The sequence below is a fragment of the Athene noctua genome, chromosome 1 (genome assembly GCF_965140245.1).
Source record: "Athene noctua chromosome 1, bAthNoc1.hap1.1, whole genome shotgun sequence".
Lineage (NCBI taxonomy): Eukaryota > Metazoa > Chordata > Aves > Strigiformes > Strigidae > Athene > Athene noctua.
This window is the reverse complement of record NC_134037.1, coordinates 31,945,738-31,967,653: the sequence shown is the minus strand read 5'-3', so window position 1 is coordinate 31,967,653 and position 21,916 is coordinate 31,945,738. Positions and strand designations below refer to the sequence as shown.

The window sequence follows — 21,916 nt, the reverse complement described above, 5'->3', positions numbered from 1 at the left end:
GGTGTTAGGAAGATTATTTACGTGGCTAGAGAGCTTCCAGACTGATTATGTTTCACTGGAATATATTTTTCTAATATTAATAAAAAGTCTTTTATTTATTATCAAATTAATACATTTGAGACAATGAAAGGATACTTCTGGTAAAGCAAATTGAAAACATTTGGAATTCATTCTTGTTTCTTATCAGCAGGATTTCTGTCTAGTCCCTCAAGCAGACAATCTCCAGTACAACACCATCTGATGCTGTCATTAAATCCTCAGCGTCAGGTTTCCGTAGCAACAGAAAAGCTCTCCCCGCTTCACTGTCTGCCTCTGAAATCCGGAACTAAAACAGTTAACCTTATGTTGTTTTTCTATGGGTTTTTTTCACAGATTTAATTTCAGACCTTCTGTATCTGGAATAAAGTGGTAAGTAGAAGTTAAAGTTTGTGATTATTAAATTATATGGCTGTATTTTAGTTGTTGATGTACATACACACCAGATGGTGGCCTGCTGTATTCATCACCAGATTAGAAAGATAAAGTCTGGGCTATATGTAGGCCTACGCATGCGCTTATAAGTTTAATTTGTAAAGCATAATAGGTTACAGGGTCTTTAGTGCTTATTTAAGATAGCAAATCTTGAAAAGCTTTACTTACATTTGATTATAAATTTGACAGAATGAACATATTTCCAAGATGTTTGAAGTTAGTTTTGATATTACTGCCTTCACACTGTTATCCCTCTCCAGTAGCAAGCGATATGCAAGTTACATAGAGTACACCTGGTTTAAGTGTTATTGTTTATGGAAAGAATCACTGTAATTAACCCAAAATATATAATAACAATTAAAAACTATGACCAGAACTCACATATGATTTTTATGCAGAAAAATTGCAAAATGCTTCTGAATGTGATTTAGACACTGTTTGTACTTACTAGCATCTTCTAAATAAGAGCTTTCCTTTGTTCACTGAAAACATAATTTCTTTCATTTCTAAGACAGCCAAATTTTCCTAAAGCTAGTAGAAAGTCTACCTAGATAGCATGGAGACCTCCCAGATCAGTAGAATTCTGAGTTTCATTTTAGTAATTATCCATTCTTCTCATTATATTTTTATGATCTTATTTTGTTGTTGCAATTTATAATATACATGATGTTTTAAAGGAATTTTACTTCGATATAGTATACATTTTTTTGAAGTAATATTTATAAAAAATGTAGTTGATACGTTTTCAAAAACACCTTCATAAATAAGTCTGAACTACTGTCATTTCTTGGTGTACAAAACTTGGTTACGTTAATCATGAAAGCTATGGTATATGTTAAATAAAACAGTTGTGACTATGACCTTATTAATTAATTAAACCAAGAGATTGTGCCTTTAGGCTTCTGAAGATCGGAAGAAAAGAGTAGTGCTTTGATATAATAAGCATTTTTGTTTACACATTTATGAGAATATATTTTGATATTTTTTTAATGGGATGGGACATCACTAAGAGGAAAAGATACTGTAGCAAGTATCAAGAATTCTCACAGAATCAGTATTTTTTTGCCTTTTTGTGAAGCATCTCCATTGATGACTTCTAGATATATTTACTTTGTAATAAAATCATACCATTATATATTATACTGATCTTTATATAACTGTAAAAGTTATTTAAATATAACTATAATTTCGTGTTTCGTTTTTAAGTAATTTGCTAAATAATAGTAAGAAGTCTTTAAGCAATTTCATTAAAATTACTATGTTCATCTAATTAGGGGTTAAACCTCTTTTCTGAAGTAACCAGGACAATTGTCTAAGGGCCTTTTCCAAGAAACATCACTGGTAGCTGGCCTTTGCTAAGAAATGGTCTGATATGAGAGAGATTGGATAATCATGTGAAAGACATGTAAATATTTACTGAAAATATGTTACATAGATAGAATATCTTTTTAACATGACAAATCTGAAATGTTTTAAACATAAGAAGACACATGCACCTTCTTTATACATGGTGGATTTTAGGTTATCTAGGTAATAGCATTGTATAACAAAAATGTCACTTGTTTTTTATACATCTGACAAGAGGAGTTAAATAAATCCACCAGAGGAGTTTGTGCATTGAGGTATCTAGTTAGTCCATTTTCCAGGAAAGGGAGCAGGAAATCAGCAGACCCTTGACTACACAATATTATGTTAGCAGCAGCATTGAACTGATTTGAGGATGAACAGGGAATGGAAAAAGTCTACACTTGTCTTCAAACTTTTGGCACATTGCTTTTTGCAATGATATGAAGAGAGTAATGGGAAAGTAGAAAAAACCACCCACATCTGGACCACACATAGGTCATTGCAAATGGCACACAGTGCTATGTATCTCAACCTAGTTGTGTGCAGGCACACAGTGCAGGGCAGCACTCTGGACCCACCACGCTAAGCAGAACTAATTTAGAACTTAGAACTCAGGCCACACTTTTACTGATTTTCAGTAATTTTCTTAATCAACTGTTTCTTTTAAATACATTTTACTTTCTTCAAAATGGAGTTGGTAGTTTTCTACTGCACTAGTGATGTTTCAATAGAGTAATCAATGTTTTGATAATAAAATTTTTAGATATTTTGATAATACAATTACTAGAGCTTTATAAGTGCCTAGTCAGACCTTGGATCATTTTCCTGTAAACAAAAAGCAACCAATCCTGTCCAAAAAAGTGTTTCTGGAGAAACAGTTTTGCTCATGGGAACACAGTTGAGTATTTAAGACTAAATGGAGGCAGAATTTGTTTAGTCCATAGTAAATCTCTTGGCCTAGATAACTAAAAAAAGGGAGTTTATCTGCATCTTAATTTTCCCTCTCTCATCGGTATTTTTAATAATATTAACTATTTAGTAATTTTTTACTTTAGATTATAAACAGGTAATCCAGCTAAAAATAATTGTGAGCAAATTTTAGCAAATCATGAACATATTTGCCAAATTTTGGGTCATTTTTTAAATTCTTGTATTCACTTACATTGCAGAAAGTGTGTGGACATTTGCACACAGGTTCATCCATGTTTTTCCTCCACTTCTCATTCTTTATACACATTCCCAAATACTGTCAGTGAGCTTTTACATGAATAGGGAAAAAATATGTAGGCTTAAATATTTACTTTAAAAAAAAAAAAATATCTCCCCACTGTAAAAATGCTATATAAAGAATGTTAAAAACTAAATAATATCGTATTTTGCAAACATAAACCTAGACAATTTGCATTTCCAAGACCATTTGGGAGAGAGGATTTTCTTTCTGGTGTCATACATTGTCTTGATTTGTGGTTTCTGATTACTGTTTTTTCATAAACATTTGGTAGATAGAGAGAAGACTTGCAAGAAAATAAGATTTATTACAGAGTGCATATGCTGACAGGAACTGTGTTAGACGCAGCAAAGTGATGATTTCATGTCTATACTGATGCATTTTGTTACTATCTCCTCATTCTGTCAGTTTAGCATCCCTTCTCTTGTGCCAGTCAAATTAGTCACATCTGACCCCCAAATTCCTTAGGCTTATTTAGCTATTGAGAGTTGATAAAGAAAGAAAAATAACATTATTGGTTACACCAATCAAAACCATTTCCCTGGAAGTGATGCTTATGACGAAACAAAATATAGAATAACAGCATTTTCTATACTAACTTGCGAGCCGTTAGTTATTTTATAAAAAAAAAAAATAAATTTCTAAAGTTAACAAATCAAGCGGACAGTTGATCAATGTCAAATTTACTGAAAAACTGCCTGTGCAAATAGAATGCCAGATTAGATCATAATCTGTCATTCAAATTGCTGATGACCATGAATATATTGCTATGCATGCCTTGGACAAGAGTTGTAGTAAAAGTCACCTTCATCCCAAAATGTATGTAACGCAAATTTCATAGTAAAGTGTGAAAGTTATTTGAGGTTAATAAAGATTTCCAGGGAACATGATGAAGAAGGTGTTATTAGCTATAAATATATCTTGAACATTGAATCTCTGGATCAGTCCAATTATTGCAGCAATTATAAATCATAATAACTATTTATTAAATCAAAAGAGACAAAGATTCATTTTTTCTATAAACTTTATTCATTGATGAAAGCTGTAAAAGATCCTGGCATACTTTACATTGTCAAATGGCTGCTGTGTCTGTAGGTCCCTTCTGATCCCCCAATTTTTTACTAGCTTTTCTAATTTTGCATGACTCCCAGATAATGCGTTTCTTTGGAAATCTTCCTTTGGAAGATAGTAGCTGCCATTTTTTTACACATCAATACTACAAAACTTAAGTAGGGTAAATATGCTATGCATCCTGAAAGCAGTGGTTGGGTAAAGCTGCTCACATAAGTAGTTGCAAGGTTGCACTCTCTGGCCTCTTTCTTTTTAATTAGATGATCACAGACTTTGTTCTCTTTGTATCTTCAAGGACCTATAGTTGTTGAACACTGGTTGCTTCACAGATTGAGTGATGCCTCTTGTGTGACTAACAACATATATATCGGTCATTGATGGGGAATATGTATTAAAAATTCCTAGGTAAAGGAATGAGTTACACGTGTGTCTTTCCCTTCTTGGGTGTTTTATATATATATTTATTTTTATTTTTATTTTTATTTTTATTTTTATTTTTATTTTTTTTTAAAAAAAGGAAAGAAATCAAGTGGGAAATGAGAGTTATGTAGCTTACCCAAAGTGCCTGGAAGATTTTAATGTCACAAAACAATTAGTTCCTTCCAGGATAGGCAGAAATTTTGAAACTGTGCAGCTGTTTATCTTCCACTATAGTCAAGAGATTAACATGGATTTCCATGAATGCCTCCTTCTTCTTACAAGGTTTAAGCTACTTGTACTTTCCTAGGGAGGGCCTTAGCCTGTAATTTATATAGTTACACTTTTCTGGGTTTGTTCACTGAATTGTTACATATTTTATACAATTTGGGTTAGCTTTAATGAAATACTGAGTAAAACCTCAACTCCTGGTATTTAATGAACATTCCAAGGATGGAGAACATTTAGAAAATACCTGAGCTACTTAGGCTAAAAGGTTGGTTTTCTTCCTAAATGCTAGCTTCGTGAAATAGCATCTAACTTGAAACTCTTGAAGTAGAATTTATATATTCAGTCTTAAGATGGGCACAATTCACATTTTGTCCTGGGAAGAAAAACAAAATATTTGTTTCCATTCATATCAATGAACAAAACCAAAGAAATGGTCAGTGATTTATTTTCTTTTAATCTATACAAACTGATTTCTCCACTCCTTCCATGCTTATGTTAAGCTATTAAACCAAAATTCTAATATTCCTCCAGTATAATTTAACTACATATGTTACCAGGGAATTTTTAATCTTTATGAATACAATACTTGTGAAATGTTTAAATCTCTAAGTAATTTTATTTTTGCAGACTGTCAGTGAAATCAGTGTTGATGCTTATATGTCTATGATGTGGAAAATTGTACTGCCATATAATACTGAAGTGTAAACATGACATCAATGTTAGTATTATCAAAATGCTATATCTTTCATTGTGATTTTTTTTTTCACAAAGTCTTAACTTTGAAAGTGCTTTTGATTGTTTTACAATATGTCACAATAAATAGAAGTCATCATCATATAAATGTCATATATAAAAAAGGAAATTTCAAGAGACAAAGTTTCTAAAACAAAAAGGTTGATTCAAAAAAATCCATTCTGATGTGGAATTTAAATAGAAGCAGATCAACTCTATAATTAACAATAAATTAAAGAGAACAGACTAGAAGGAAGATTATGCTCTTACATATGATGCAAGTATTCAAGCAGTGATGTATTATTATATTTATGCTGAAAATTGGAAAGGGAGATTATGAGAATTGCAAAATTCTTTAATAGATTGTTGAGCATAAATGCTTGTGATAGAATTCAAGAATGTAACTTTTCAAAAGAAAGACTGAAGGGTTGCCTTAAAGTATCTTAACAGGGACGTTTCATATTTGTGAAATGTTTTTCAAATAATGTAAGCATAACATAGAAACTGGTATGCAGAAACTAAAGCTGCAAGATGGAAACTAGGAAAAAAGAAGTTGAAGCAATGGAGTTTCCACTACCTGATATCCACCACAAGACTGGATTTTTTCTACAAAGCATGACTTTGTCAAATATAAGTACATAATGAAATGTAAGGGTTAATGATGTGTAGGAGATCAGATAAAAATATCTGTTTCTCTGAAAAGATTTTCACACATAGAAGAAAAATTATTTCTGTGGGTAAAAAGGGAAAGAATCTACGTAATTTGTAGTATCTTCTGAATTTTTATATATTTGGATTCTTTTTTTAATATGAGAGTATTATTTTAGCCCATAGTGAGTCTCCCAGATAAGGCCATTTTCAGTGTACACTGATAATAATTCAAAGTTACAATAAAATCTGGTTCATACTTTAAAAGTACTGCTCAGGCACAAACAAGGATTCATGGGAGAAGTGCCACTGATAGAGCTTGTCTGAAGTAGCGCTCTGAACATAGACACCCAAATTCTGTCTGGTCTTCCTCATAGCTCTTAAATGGAAAACGTATGTGGTTACAGTGAATATTTATTTCTCACATTACAATACAGCAGTTTGTCAAAGGAAATTCGGAAGCGTACTGGGCAGGGTGTATAAAATTCCAAGCATTCTGCCTCTCTGTGTCTCTGGCTGCATTGGCCAGCAAGCTTCAGTCCAACACAGCAAGAAGCATGGCCCAACTGGAGCGGATCTTGACAGCAAGACCATTCGTGCAGAAGGCTTAGTATCCACATTACGCATTTCAGGATCTTTATTTTGGATTAACTCTGGTTTCTACCTGGGGACTTGAATGCCTGTTAGCAGTTGGATTTATCAGATACACATCAGGAGTGCATGTTCTGGTTTAATTTAATTTGAAGGAAATCTTATTCATGTGCTGTGTAATGTGATCTGAAGCAGTGTAAGTGGGGACAATCAGGATATTCACTTAAAACACACATTCCTGATCCAAATGAAAACACTGTGTAGCACAGCTTCTCCTTTAGCTATAGATTTAACCCTGTATTTTCCTATTTCTTGAATCACTACTGTGTGTTTGAAAAAAAGTGTTTTGAAAACCAAAATCAAGAGCTGAGCAGTCTTTTTTACTGAGTAGCATATCCTTCTGTTAAATCTATGTTTCTTTGGGGGATTTTTTGGTGGAATTCCATTTCCAGAGCTGCAGGGAGACATTCTGGAGCCTATTAGTTGTTCCCCTGCTTCCCCCTTCTTGAGCCTGGTCACCCCACTGCCATGAACTTGTGACGAGATAACAGCTACAGGCAGCAGAAGTCACATATTTGCCCTTAGTACATTACTCTCATCCTGTATTTGTTGCAGTTTTGTCCATAGGGATAAAGGTTTAGGAAAACAGTAAAAAAAGGAGAGAAAGGAAAACTAGGAAAAGTACATATATTACCACACATTTGCAATTTCCTTCTTTTGGCATCTCATGCTTTGCTGTTCAGTTTTGTTCTGTGTAATACAGCATTCTTGGGAAAGGTTATGAAATCTGTAGGAGTCAGGTGCCTGCACATCTTTGCAAAATGTGAGGACAAAATCTTCCTAGAAAAATATTTATTCTAAAAGAAATGTCCCTTGTCATTGCATAAGGACATCAGCTTTGGCTTCTATAATGTCCTCTATATTTATCAGACTAATCTCAATTTTTTATTTGTTGTCTAAGGGAGGGGGGGTTAAACTCAGTGAAAATGTAGATTTTCATGAGAGAGACAGCTCTTCTCATTGTTTCTCTCTCTGGTGAGCAGCGCTAGCCTATGTTCACTTTAGATGAAAACCTAATTGGACAGTTTCCTGACATTTTGCATGTCATACAGTAGCTCATATGCAATGTTATGGAACAGAATTTCTTTTCTGTTCCTGATGCTTTACAGTATGTTTGTTCTTTTAGAGATAAATGATGTATTGCTGAAAGCACAGTAGTGATTTATACTAGTGTACATATAATAAAGACACCTTTAGGACATTTCATCATTAAAAGTGTATGTCCTTATCATTATACAACTACATGGGTGAATCACTTTCTGTTACAATCTATAGTTTTCCCACTTGTCACCTAGGAAATAATTTATTTTCATTCATTGTCAGATTTTGCATCTCTACAGGCTGGATCAATGTAGTGAAAATTAAACAGTGATTTATAACATAAAGGGGAAAATTATTAGAACATTATGACCTTGTCTCAGTCTTGAATTGTTCTCATTTTTAAAATAGATGATACTATTACTTTTTATCCTAAGAGACAACTGATGCTTCTGGAATTGCACCCTGAAACACTGAGGTGCTTATCGCACTTCATTTGTGCTAAAAGCCTTAAAGTAAACAAAATGCAATAAAACTCTATCTTCTTTATTTGCTCTTAAATGTTATCTCCCCTTCTATAATGACAAGTGCAACATACCAACATCTCACAGTCTTGAATATATTGATTTTCAGATTATCTTAGCTGAAATGTTATGAACTGTTTTTAAAAACCATTAGCTGTATGTAAAGATGAAGAACCTACATGCTGCCTACACAAAGGTTAGGATGTAATGGTGAATTAGTCTAGCTTTCCTTAGTCCTGTGGGATGCGCATTTGTCTAAACAAGAAAAAAAGGATTTTCAGCTTCAATTTTTGAAGCAATATTTGGATGATCATATAAGTAACGGTGTATTTTGTCATGTTTTTCTGTTCTGCATTTCAATTGCTTTATTTCAAGATAATATCAGCCTAACTCAGTTGTGAAACACCACCAGCAAGTTTTTTAAATTTAGCCCATTGGTGCTAATGCATCCTAAATAGCCAGTACTGCAGTATGACTAAACTAGTTAATGGTAATGCTCATTGACCAATATTACACAGCCTAAAAGCCCATGACTACAACATAAAGGATTCTTGATATGCCAATTAATTTCTCTAAATTGCAGAACTTTTATCTTCAAGGTTGACAAAAGACTACGGTATGTTACTGACATAATGTTAGCCACTGTAATAATTTAATACATTATTTCTTTTTATTTCAAGGAAATATTGTTGTCTATTACCCTAATTGACAAAACATCTAATTAAAATAAACAAAAATTATCTTCAGGCTTACTTTGTAACGTAGCACAAGTAGCATCCTTAATAACAAGTGAGAGAAGAGACTGAAAAACAACATGTTGGAAAAAGCAAAGCTTTTAAAAAAATGAGACTTGCAGGATGGACTGAGCATCCATTCTTTTGATCTAGTGCACAAATTTTCATCTCAACATGAAAACAGAGGATCTTTGCCAAACATGTCAATTTGGCCAAGCTCTGCTTTTCATCCCTACTCCCCTTCTTGTTTAGCTAAATTAAAAGACTTGATTTCTTGCCTGTTTATTAATTTGCATGAGTAGCAGCCTTTATCACTTACAATACAATCTCTGCACGATGATTCACTGTGTTGAAGGAAGCACAGATCTGCTTTCTATTTTTGTGGCTGATAATGACCAAGCAGTCACCTCCCTTATGGCATTTGAAGGGGACAGCAGATGACAATTTCAGGAGTATTAAGAGAGTGGGTTTAATTTTGTACCCTGTCAAATCCTTGCAATAATCTTTATCGCAAGAAAAATTAATGTGGTAAGATTTCCTTTTCTCTTTACAATTATTGTCATAAGAATGAGAACCAGTATGTAATTAACCAAAGTAGTTATGCAGTGTAAGAGACTACCACACCACTGTAAACTTAACAGCATTTTCTGAAAACTTCCATGAATCCACCCCTTTCTAAGAGCAAATGTTGTGACTGATTAGCAGACCAAACTGTCCACTGTTGAAAGGGTTGAGATAACACTTTTGGCTATTTCCCACCACAACCCCCCAAAGTCATAATGTACAATTGAAACTGTTATGTGTTCTTAGCATCCTGCCAAGAACAAATCAGTTTGACCAAGTGCTGGCCCACAGCTGGATGGCTGTCTGAAGTAACAAAACAATCGTGCCATACTAAAGTGCCTCACACATTAAGTCAGACACAGTGTGATATGAGGATTGCACACAAAATTAATAACAAAGACACAAGCTAGTCTTGTAATTAAGTCAGGACACTGAATTACATACTTACCTTTTAGGATTTTTTTTTTTTCATTGAAAAGTCCTTTTTACAATATGTTTTAATTGCATATTTATATGATATGTTACTGGCAGTATCTCATGTTGACATGAAAGTTGAAAAAAAATGTCAATGGCAGTCCATTCTTATATCAGATGCAAATTCAACACAGTGAATTGGAGGTGTTAGTACTACGCCCACATCACTCTACTTGGTGTAGTCTTCATTTTATGTCTCCTTGCTTTTATGAAATCTGATTTTTGTTGTTGTGTACATCTTTTTGAGACTGATTCAAAGAGGATATATGTGCTGCTGGCCCTCTAAGAATGGTAGAACCTGAGCTCAAGGTGTAAACTGTTTATATCTAGCTCATCAGCAGGATGGCAATCATTCTGTATACTTGCACAAGCTGCATTCTTATACTTTAGACACCATATAGTATTAAAAGCTGCAAAATAATGCTACTTTTTGCCATCAGAAGGTCTGTTTTGTTTCTTACACAACTGCAGCGAAAGTTAAAGCAATTGTGAGATTCAGTAACAAAAACCAGGGCAGAGAGCAACTAACAATCTCTGAGATATTGTCACCAGTGAAACCAGACATAATTTGCATGCCATTTTTATGAACAGTCTTTTCAGAAGTTGTTAAACAGACAGAAAGCATAGTTTTTACCAGTGGCAGACAGACTCTGAAACAGTGATCTACAATATCCCCAAATTAAATAATTACCCAAGTTGTGCTGTACCAAAGACGCATGCATTGCCATTCTTCTTGTTACTATGGAACATTTCTCTAACCTTTCAGGAAGGCCATATTGCAACAGTATTATGTAGACAGATTTTTGCAGAGGACTTTCTGAAATATAGCTATATATATAAAAACTCATAGACAATTCAAAAAACTTACAGATCTACCAAAACGGTCAAGTATATGTGTTGATCACTATTGCCTCAGTTTTCCTGGCATCCAGAAATGTTTACGCTGTTTTAGAATTCCAGATGAACAGAAAACTCACTCCTTGGCATCTCTTTGATCAATCTCTTTTTTTTTTTTTTTTTTTAAACCTGTGACCAATTTCCATCACTTTCAGCAAGAATGACAATGAAAAGTATTGTTTTTGCTCAAAAAGCAGCAAGTCCTTTTTCCTCTGTTCTTGTATTTTTGATATGTGCCTTTTTACAGGTGTTTAATATAAACACACAGCTACTCTTTCCTCTTTCCTGCAGACCAGTGGCTTTGCCTGTGTTGTACCTGCTTCATTGTTCCACTGAGGCAAAGCTTATTCACTCTGATTCAGAGACAGATACAAAGCTAGCAGTTCCTCTCTTCCTGATAGAAAAACTGGTGATCTAAGGAAACATGGATGACCAGAGTACAGGAAAACAATACAAAGAACTCATTACATCAGAAAGCATTAATCACATGCACACATGCACAGATTAATTCCTCAAAATGTCAAAATAAATGTTTGATATAGAAATTATTTTTTTAAAATCTGTTAAGGAAGAAACATTGCTGTGAGAGGTAATAAGTCTACTTTATAGTTCCATTTCAGTGAAATATAGTACCTTGCTTTTCATAATCTATACAGAATGCTATTTCCCTTATTATTATTAAGAGAATTTGTGCTTCTGAATTAAAGTTAATCCAGTTTCTAGGTGTTCTGGAATTATATATATATATATATATATATATATATATATGATTTGTGGGTTTTTTTGTTTGTTTGTTTTGGAAGTATCAAAACTCAGTCCATCTATTACTTAATGCCTTACATTTAGTTATTTATTTATTTCTAATTTTCTCTTCCAGTCATATCATCACAGCACTTGTAAACCTGAATGTTCCCTGGTGAATTCATCAGATGGGAGCCATCATGTCTCCTGGCTACCAGCTGAGTGTTAAAATGTACAGTGAACATAGAAGAATGATACTTTGTCAAGTAGTTGACACAGCAACCTTGTGAAGGGCACTACAACTTAATATAACATCTGTCCTTAGAAAAATCATTGAACCTACACAAAGAAGTTCAGTCAGAGAATCGGGGTGTTCAGGACCAATTTTCAGATGGTCCAAACCACTCAGCTTTTGCTTGGTTCAAGTAGTTCTATTTTAACTATGCTGAGATTTGAGTGCTGTGATTCCCTGCTGTCTACACTGGCATAGCTCTCTTCAAAGACTGCCCTAGATATGACTTTCAAGAAACTATATATGTAATTTTATAACACTAACTCTTCATAAGAGCCTGGATCACCTTGAAGACAGTGTCTGATGTCACTGCCTGGAGAGATCGTTTTGTTCATTAGGAGAACTGTATCAGCTAGCTCCTATGAGGCAGCATCCTGACATCATTAAGCAGATAGATAGCTGGACATGGCACAAAAACTCCATGGGTAAGAAAAGAGAGACAAAAGCCAACTTAGCTAATATTTCAAGGGCCTTTTTGTATAAAAGTTTGAAATGGGCTTTATATAATCTATGTAGAATTTTAGTCCTGCCTGATACAGTCACTGCAATTGAATGTGTAAACTACTTTTCAAGTGAAGATGGAGCGACTTTCTTTTAAAAAATAGATAATTGCTCACATGGTATAAAGCACGGAGCAGAAGTGTTGCTTAATACCATTCTGAATCAATATACTTTATCTGCTTTCTTTTACTTTAAAACTTCAAAACTGTAATGGGGAAAAAAAGAGGAGTAATGGTGACTATGCTTTGAAGATAATGGGTCAGTTCTGAATGTTATTAAGATTCCAGGACCAAAGGCAGATTTGGTATTGTAGGATAAGGCATATGGGACAAGGCAAGACTGTAAGATTAATTCAGAATTGCACTATGTTAATATTTCTAAGATTTTTTTACCCTTATTATATATTTCAGAGATTAGTAGATTAATGAGCTAGGTTTTACTCTCATTAAATTCTTTGTCATGAGAGCCCTGAAGAATTGTATAGCCAATAAATTATGTGAAATTAGGTTGAGCTCTGTGTTTCTCCTGGTTTTCCATATATTGTTTTGATGCAAATGTACCACTGCTTCCAACTGCAGGAGAAAGCAAACAGCACTCAGACTAATAAAAAAAATCGGAGTGATACATTGATCTATAACTCACAAAAATGATCATTAAAAAAAAAAATTAAATTCAGACACATGAAAAAACATGGATATATAATGCAACAAATTATACTGTTGATACCTTTTAAGAATATAATTTGCATACAGTATTTTTTATAGAAAGGGAAATAGACATTAGGAAGAGCAGATGGATCCAGACTGAAACTGCCCAAGTAAATATCCTTCTCCTGGAATAAATTTTGTTCTAAATCTTTAAGGTGTTGTGTATGTTTTAATGCGGTTAATGTATGATGGAAAACCTACAATATGTGTCTTTGGCTGACCTGTATTGTCCTACTTTTTAAGTAAATTTTTATGTTGGTCAGTTTGTGGTGAACAGGCTGTAGAGAAGGAGGCTGCTGGACAACTGCTGTAGGAGCAATAGATAGGTTGCAATAGAGCTGCCTCATCTTTGTGTCTCCTCTAAGGAAGGCTCGTGAGACACTAGCATGTCAGGAAGTCCTTGTTACGGCTTTATCAAGAGTTTATGGTCACCAAATTTCTTGAAGTTGTGGTGGGAACTGTGAAAAGAGAGTATCATAGTTCTCTACCCTGTATTTGGATGGCATTCATTGTAATTTAGCCATAACCACAAACAAGATTTTTATTTGCTGAGGTAATTTGATAGTCAGGCACTTTGTCTCTATTTAAAAAATGTCAGAGAAAGAATTTGAAAATCCTGCATTTATCATTTACAGAGATTGTCCTGCAGTAATCTTATTATGATAGTAGGCAGAAGGGGAATTCTTAGACATCATGGACACAAAGGAAACCCCTGCAAAAAGCCAAAGATAGGAATGTGGAAGTTCCTGCTGGAATACTCAGATTAGCCGTGCATCTGTTAGGTTACTCAGTTTTTATGTTGAAAGCCTGATGGAGTATTCCTGAGGTATGATCAATCCTGTTCTCAGGGCATCAGGTTCTATGGTGGTTGAGAAATCGAAGCATAGGGAGTTGTTTAAGCTTTGCAAAAATGCAAGTATGGAAGTGTAGAGATAAAAATACGTTAAGTGTAAGTATGTTAAAGAGTGGAGCATACACACATATTGATAATTTTTGCTAGAATTGATTTTTTACAAATAATAATTACATTATTATTGTAATTACATTCTGAAAACCAAATGCTGACATAAGTTTGACTAAAAGTATTCATACAGCCAAAGCAATCTCACTGTAGGAACTGAGGTGGTGAAAAAAATAGAGATAATATGTGGTATAGTTAAAATAAGGATGTGATTCTTTGGAGATTTCTTTTGAGTGATCTTTCTGGATACTAAGCTGCATATATTTTAAATTGCTCTGTCTTAACATACACAAATTTAACAATAAGTTTATTTTTAGCAGTGTTGTATATTGACTTGTTTCTTCCTAATCTACATCAGGCAGAGTTAAATATTACAGTAATGAGAAAATATTTCTATGTTTAGTCAGAAAAAAAAAAAAAAACAAACAGGAATAATTCCATGTAAATAAAATTGGAAATTTGACAGTGAGGAAGTAATCTTTTAACTTATATAATGATTCTTTTCAACGTGATAGAAATTCTGGTGTTACTAAAAATGTTGACAATTTGAGTATTTTAAATCACTTGGAATCCAAAACCCACATTTCATTTCAGTAGAATATTTTTAAAGACTTTTTTTAAAGAAAAATGAGTTTGATGTGAGTACTTACAGTTTTATACTATGCATCTGCATTTTTACATAACTTTATTACAAGCATAGGGGGTTCTGCATTTTCACTAATCAGGTCATGTCATGCCAGCTTCTTCAAAGCTCCATGGCTTTGCTTTCTATGGATCATTTTTAAGGACCATTAATAAATATGCTTTCAAGTTTAGATAACTGTAACTGATCTAAAAGCTTTTGAAAACAAGAATTCAAAGTATGGAATGAAATGGTGTATAATGGTAAGGAGATGCTCATCAAAGGCATTAAAAATGCGGCTAAAATTAAGATCTCTTCACTCAGCACACTATATGAGAGCTACAAGATTGCAATCATAACAGAGTAATGAAAAAGGATTTAGCTGATGCCATTTCTCATTTTCATTACCATCATTTTCATGAGAATGGATTAATATTGAACTATTTTGTATTCTCATGGTAATCTTTGTCACAAAATGAATTCATGCCAAGCCATCTTCTGTTACTGTTAATCTTTGTCAAGAAGGCAGGACACCAAAATTTTCATGAGCCATTGAGTACAGAGGAATATGTAAAACTTTCACAGCTCTGCAGACTTCAGACCTTTTTTTGGTGGTTTGGATAGTGTCACAACCCAATTTCTTGGGATGACAATTCAGATTTGCTGATTCTCAGGTCAGGATTAATGTGAAACAGCACCAAGGATTCATCAATTCACAAAACTCAACTTCTATTTGTTCACAACAGATATTGACATGAAACTTTGTCAGTAAGCCTTGCAACATCTGCAACAAGTGGTAAACCTCGTAACATACACCAACAAATCACAAACCTTACAACATGTGCCGACAAGCAGCAGATTCTATAACATACCCAGAGAAGTGGCAGACATGCCCCAACAAGCCATAAACATACCTCAACAATCCTTGCCTTATACACAGGGATACACAATGAGAGAATAAAAAGGAAAGAGAGGAAAAGAGAGTGAGAGAGGCAGGAAGGGAGAGAGAAAAACAAAAAGGAAGATTTCACCAGTCCTAGTTCCATCGCTGGTCCAGCTATCCTAGGGGTCCAGTTCCAGAGGGGCACAGCCACTGGGGGCTTTGACTCGTATTCTTTTATAATTCCTTGCCCCTTCTCCAGGTGGGCACTTGGACTCATTAGGCTTCTCAAATTCTCCTTGCTTTGGTGCATGCATAGTTTGTATCTTTAAATTCTTCTGGAAATGGGTGAGTGGACTTGGGGATTGTTGGGGAGTTACTCCCCCTCTCAGCAAGTATGATCATTGTCTGACTTTTCTTCTTGGCACGTGTCATGAAAACTTGTCTATTGGCTCTTTACTGAGTTGCTCAAGATAGGGAAGTTTAACTTCAGAAAAGTGTGGTCCCACCTCTGCAGGACCCCCTCCTCTTGCTGTGTCTTCCTGCCTTGCCTGGACAACCCTCAGAGACCATCTCCTCTACCAAAGTTCTGTATTGGATGTTTGAGACATTAACTATGGTTTCATCGGACCATCACAGATAGTCTAACCCTATGTGATGCTTACTAAAGTAATACCAGAAAAGAACAGAAAGTAGAAGGAACATGACAAAGCATTAAAATATTTTTTTCTTAATGTCATTTTATCAAGAACAGTAGAAAGTACAAATATATAATATCAATGGAGATTAGTGAATAGGTTATAGGTGACTTAGGTAACTATTTGTTTTACACATGCATGTAAATGTAAGGATATATAGCAAAAAAAACAAATCAAAGCATAAAAAAGCGTGTTAAACACTTAAGTTATGACAGTATGTCATAAGGTATTGATGATAGCCAAAATTAAAATTCAGCATGTTTTCATTGTAGTGAAATATATAGGGTGGAACTTAAAAAAAAAAACCTGTGAGAGATTACTTCAAGGAAGATATACAATCCTTTCTGTATGTATATACATCTATGCATTCATGTGATAAATCATTGCGCTATTTGATGATAAATTTGGTCTGGCATAATTGAATTAGTTTAATTTTTGTTATTTTCTCCTCATAACATAGTTTTGGTCCATGTTAGATACATAGCTGAAATATTTAGTAATAGTTTTCAACTAAAATAACTACATACCAACATTTCGTGATCACTGACACTGCCATGTCTTATAATCTGAATGTAGTTTTCCTTTGCAAATTACATGCTGAAATGAGAGGAAGATAACATGGTAATTTAACTAGGGCAGTGGAAATGTATGAAGCTCTGCTTGTCCACATGAGGAAATGTCCTTATTCTTGTATTGAGAAAGACTGACTGTGATAGTTAAATAGGCTGATGTACTGGGTGTCCATAGTAAGGTGGTGAATCCACCATAGCTGAAAAGTTTATACCAAAATCTGAATATTAATAAAATCAGTTGAATTCTGTGGAAGTTTAGCAGCCAAATTATTTTTTTTAGAAACATAAATACCCTTAAAAGTCTACTGAACACTTTATCTTTGTCCTTACCTTTGTTCCTACTTCAGTATCTTTTGTTTGAGCTGCATTTAAACGATAATGGTAACAGAAACAGTAATCAGAAAAGGGAATTTTCCCTTTACTGAGAAACTTTTTCAAGTAAAGTCTGATCAGCTGATGAAGTATGGAAGTTCTAAGCAGTATCGGACAGAGTATAATAAAGACATATTTAATATCATTCAATAGAAATTTTTGAATTAAACCAGAAACAGTCATCATATCAATATTATCTTTATTTAATGATAATCAGCTTGTAAGAACACCTTTGAGTGTCTTCTACTTTATCAAGTTCCTTCCACTTCATAGTACCTTAACTCTTTCCACCAATCTGTTAAGTGAAAGATAGGTATAGAGAGATCATTTTGTTAATTCTGCCTGAAGTGAACCAACATAACATTTCTGAATGGGAACTCATTCATGGGAATGCTGGACTGAAATGATCTCTTATTTCCAGAAATGACCTTTTTATTTCCCATCAAACTGAAACAAAAATTCAAAGTTTTTTGAGGTTATTTTAACATGAACTTTAAAAGGAAGTCTTTATTTTCCAGTGGAAATATCTGTATGCATTTAGAAAAGAAAATCTGTAAGATTTCCAAATTCTTACTGTGTAATCCTCTTCTGAATGCCTTTCAAGATTAATAAGCCCCAACTTGCTTTCGAATGTGCTCACCAAAAGGTGGCATGTGTACTTTATTTTCTCTGACTACAAAATTTGGAGAATCTGCTTGACTAGTGCTTATCTGTTTTGAAAGTATGTCAAGCCATTTCAAACTAGCTTTCAGCACACAAACCTTCCACAGGGAGTCTGAACTGTTTGTCAGATATTTTTCTGCACATGTCCTTCTGGATGTTACTTTTCTCTTTGTGTTCTAGTTCCTGAGTGTCATATTATGTATTTCCCAAGGAACTAGATAGCTTTCAGTTGAATACCACTGTGCTTCCATCTTTTAATACAAGGTTCATATTAGTATGGGTTTCCTTTTATTACATAGTATAGATTTTGCTGTTTATTTTGCACATAAAGAATTTAAAAATAGGAAATACTGCTCGGTCAATAGCAGAGAACATAAAAATAAACAGTCTTGGAGCTTTTAACTTGTTGATAAATCTGAGTATAGCCCCTTGTATATCTGGGATCTAATTAACAGTGAGCAAGCTTTTATACAGGAATTTGCTTTCATTAGCATCTTTCATTCCTTTCAGACTTAGCTTCAGAAATCTTACTAATTATTAAATATCTATAGCTGCTTTGGTGCTAAACTGTTTCTTGATCAGTACTTGAGTATTTGAATAAGACTGTACTTTGAACGATGATCTTTCCTTTTCATTGGAAAAGTTTGTAGACCAACAATTTCAGAACTTGGCTTCAGAACACTACAGCTCCTTTTCTCTGTCTCTAGGAAATGGGGCTGATATATTTCAATATATTTTTTTAAAAAGAGGAATAAACACATTATTTAAAGTACCATCTTGTAAACTCATTTATCTACTTGTGATGGTTTATTTTTTTAAAAATTATTTACCTGGAAATAGGTATTCTCCATCCCTACAAAATGTGAAAGGAGTTCTCTAGTGATTAGATCTCTAGTCAATATCTTCAGATTCATTTTTTGGCCAAAAATGTCAGATAGAAAACAATGCTATATATAAAAGGAAAAAAAAAAAAAAAAAAAAGGAAAAAAGAGGTATTAAGATAATATTAAATGACTTACCTATTATCCCCAGAGCTGATGACTCATTAAGCAGTATCAATTTAAAAGCCAGATTTGCAAATGAAACAGAAGTCCTTGCTCAAAGGACTCTTGATTAATTAGGCGTCAGACATAAAATTTATATAACATGTTTGGGAGCAAGAACCAGAATTTGGAGGTGCTTTCCTGACTGTATAAGGCCTCACTTTCACAAGGAAGGAAAGTGAATTTCCCAGCCTCATGGTAGTCATCATCTACTTATGCAAAGTTATCTCTAGGATCATATATATTTGAATGCCCTTAAATAAAGGAAGATACTGAACCTTATTCTCCCACTTCATTCATGAATGTTTTAATAAGAAGACTATGACGTCCTGAATGGATGAGAGCATTTCTCCTGAACACTGTGTGACATGGATTTTGAAGATACCACTGCCCTCAGTGTTTCCTGTTTCCTACCTATTGCCTTGCTGAGGAGATCAGCTCCAAAGCAGGCATGTTCTGCAGTGGAGCAGGGGATAATGGCATACAGGGTAAGTTTCCTGAGCTGGGGAAACCTCAGGGTAGCGCAGAGACCCACCAGGAGCCAGCAGTTCGAGAGAGAGAGCAGCTGACAGGGCAGGAATAATAGCGGCCACCCCCCGCTCCCACAACAGGCAGCCCGGGGAGGCGCCAGCCACCAGGAGCGCTGCAAACAGGGCATGGCACGGCCGGCAGGGCATGGCACAGCACTTAGCACGGAATGGTGCGCAGGGAGGCCGCCTCTTCAAAGGAGGGACGTTCCACTGGCCGAGTGGAGAGGCTTAAAGTCCACACAACCCACCAGCCAGGCACCGTTCTGTGACATCTGCACAGGCCAAGGGCGCTCACCCTACCTGGCCCTCAGGGCAGGATGGCGGGCACTCGTCTGAGAGCAAAGGCTGCAGCTCCAGCTGGGGGGTCTGCACCCTCTACCCCAGCGGTGGCCGATGCCTCCACCCAGACAGAGCAGCTGAAGGAAGAGGCTGCAGAGCCGGCATCAGACTGCAGGGAGTGCCCAGACCTTCCTCCTGGGGCAGGGACAGGCAGCAGACCCGCCTGCAAAAGATGTGCCCAGGTGCAGGACCTCCTGCAGGAGGTGGCTGAGCTGCAGGAGGCAGTGAGGAGGCTGTGTAACATCAGGGAGGCTGAGGAGGAGTTAGATAGATGGTTCGAAGCACAGTCTGCAGTGGATCCACAGTCCATGGCCAAAGAGCCAAAACCTCCCCCACCAGCAAACCTGGAAGTGAAGGGGGACAGCAGTTCAAGAAGAATTGGAACCTTGCAACAGCAAAGACCTGCAGGAGGAAGACACTCCCCTTGAAGACTGAGGTTGTCTTGCAGAGATGCTTCACTGCTCTTCAGACTGAAGAGGAGAGACCTATCACATCAGGAGAAACACTGCAACTGATTAAGGCAGCCTGACCTGCTCCCCATAGAACAAGTGCAACTAAGGAAAGGTGACAGCTGATAGTAGTAGACAACTCTCTTCTGAGAGGTACAGAGGCACCCATCTGCTGACCTGAAGCAGATGGTCTCTCTAGAGACATGTGCTGCTAACTGGGGTTCATATCAGGGATGTCCCCAAGAGACTACTGAGCCTTGTGCTGGCTGTTGTTTCATGTGGGCATCAATGATACAGCCAGGAGCAGTCTGAGGAGTATCAAGAAGGATTACAGAGTATTGGGAGTTATGGTAAGGGAATCTGGAGTGCAGGTAGTTTTTCCATATATCCTCCCAGTCAAAGGGAAGGGGTTTGAAAGGGCGAGTGGAAGCTGGCGAATCAACAGAGAGTTACAGGACTGGTGCCACAGCTAGGGATTCAGCCACCTAGACCATGGGACTCGCTTTGAGAAACCTGGTCTACTGGGGGCTCATGGGGTCCATCTAACAGAGAAGGGGGAAGAGCATCTTTGGTTGTATGCTTGCCAAGCTGGTGAAGAGGGTTTTACACTAAAGTTGCCAGGGGAGGGGAATATCAATCCATCCCACTCCTACTGGTTTGCTGCCAGTGCCAGCAATAGATGCCCAGAGCCTGGAGAGGGATCAGAGATTATCAGGAGAGCACCTGAAGAGGAACACAAAGGAATTCCAGCCAGTAAGGCAGCTTCATTGGGTGCCCAACTTAAATGTCTCTATGCAAACACATGTAGCATGGGAAATAAATAAGAGGAGCTAGAGACGTGAGCACACCTGCAGGACTATGGTCTTATTGACATCAACAAGACATGGTGGGATGGCTTTTATGAATGGAGTGTTGGAATGGAAGGACACAGGCTTTTTGGGAAGGACAGGCAGGGTTGACAAGGAGGGGGTGTCAGCCTCTATGTCAGTGACCAGCTGGAGTGCATGGAGCTCTGCCTGGGAGTGGAACAAGAGCTTATGGTTAAGGATTAGAGGGAGGGCAGTAGACATTACAGGGAGGGTCTGCCACCCAACGAGACAGACTGAGCAAATGAGGTCCACTATAGACAGATAACAGCAGTCTCCCTTTCACAAAGCCTAGTCCTCATGGGTGTTCCTGGAATGCATTGATGATAACTTCCTTCTTCAAGTGATAGAGGAGCCGGAGAGCTGCTATGCTGGACCTTATTCTCACCAACAAGGAGGGGCTGATGGGGAGCATGAAGCTCGAGGGCAGCCTTGGATGCAGTGACCATGAAATGGTGGAGTTCAATATCCTCAGGGCAGCAAAGAGTGTGCACAGTAAGCTCACTAGGTGGACTGCAGGAGATGAGACTTTGGCCTCTTCAGGGATCTGCTTGGAAGAGTAACATGGGATAAAGTCGTGGAGAGGAGACCAAGAAAGCTGGTTAATATTCAACAATCACCTCTCTCAAGCACAGGAGCAATGCATCCCAACT

At 36.1% G+C, this 21,916-nt stretch overlaps 1 protein-coding gene across 1 annotated transcript in view; it reads left to right on the top strand.

The window, feature by feature from the left end:
• The first annotated feature begins 295 nt into the window (after positions 1–295).
• EYS (eyes shut homolog) overlaps positions 296–21,916 on the top strand; it is a 1,054,063-nt gene continuing 1,032,442 nt past the window's right edge. Inside the window, exon 1 of the mRNA XM_074895818.1 lies at positions 296–408. The gene's annotated coding sequence lies outside the window, so the exon portion shown is untranslated. The remainder of the gene's footprint in view (positions 409–21,916) is intronic.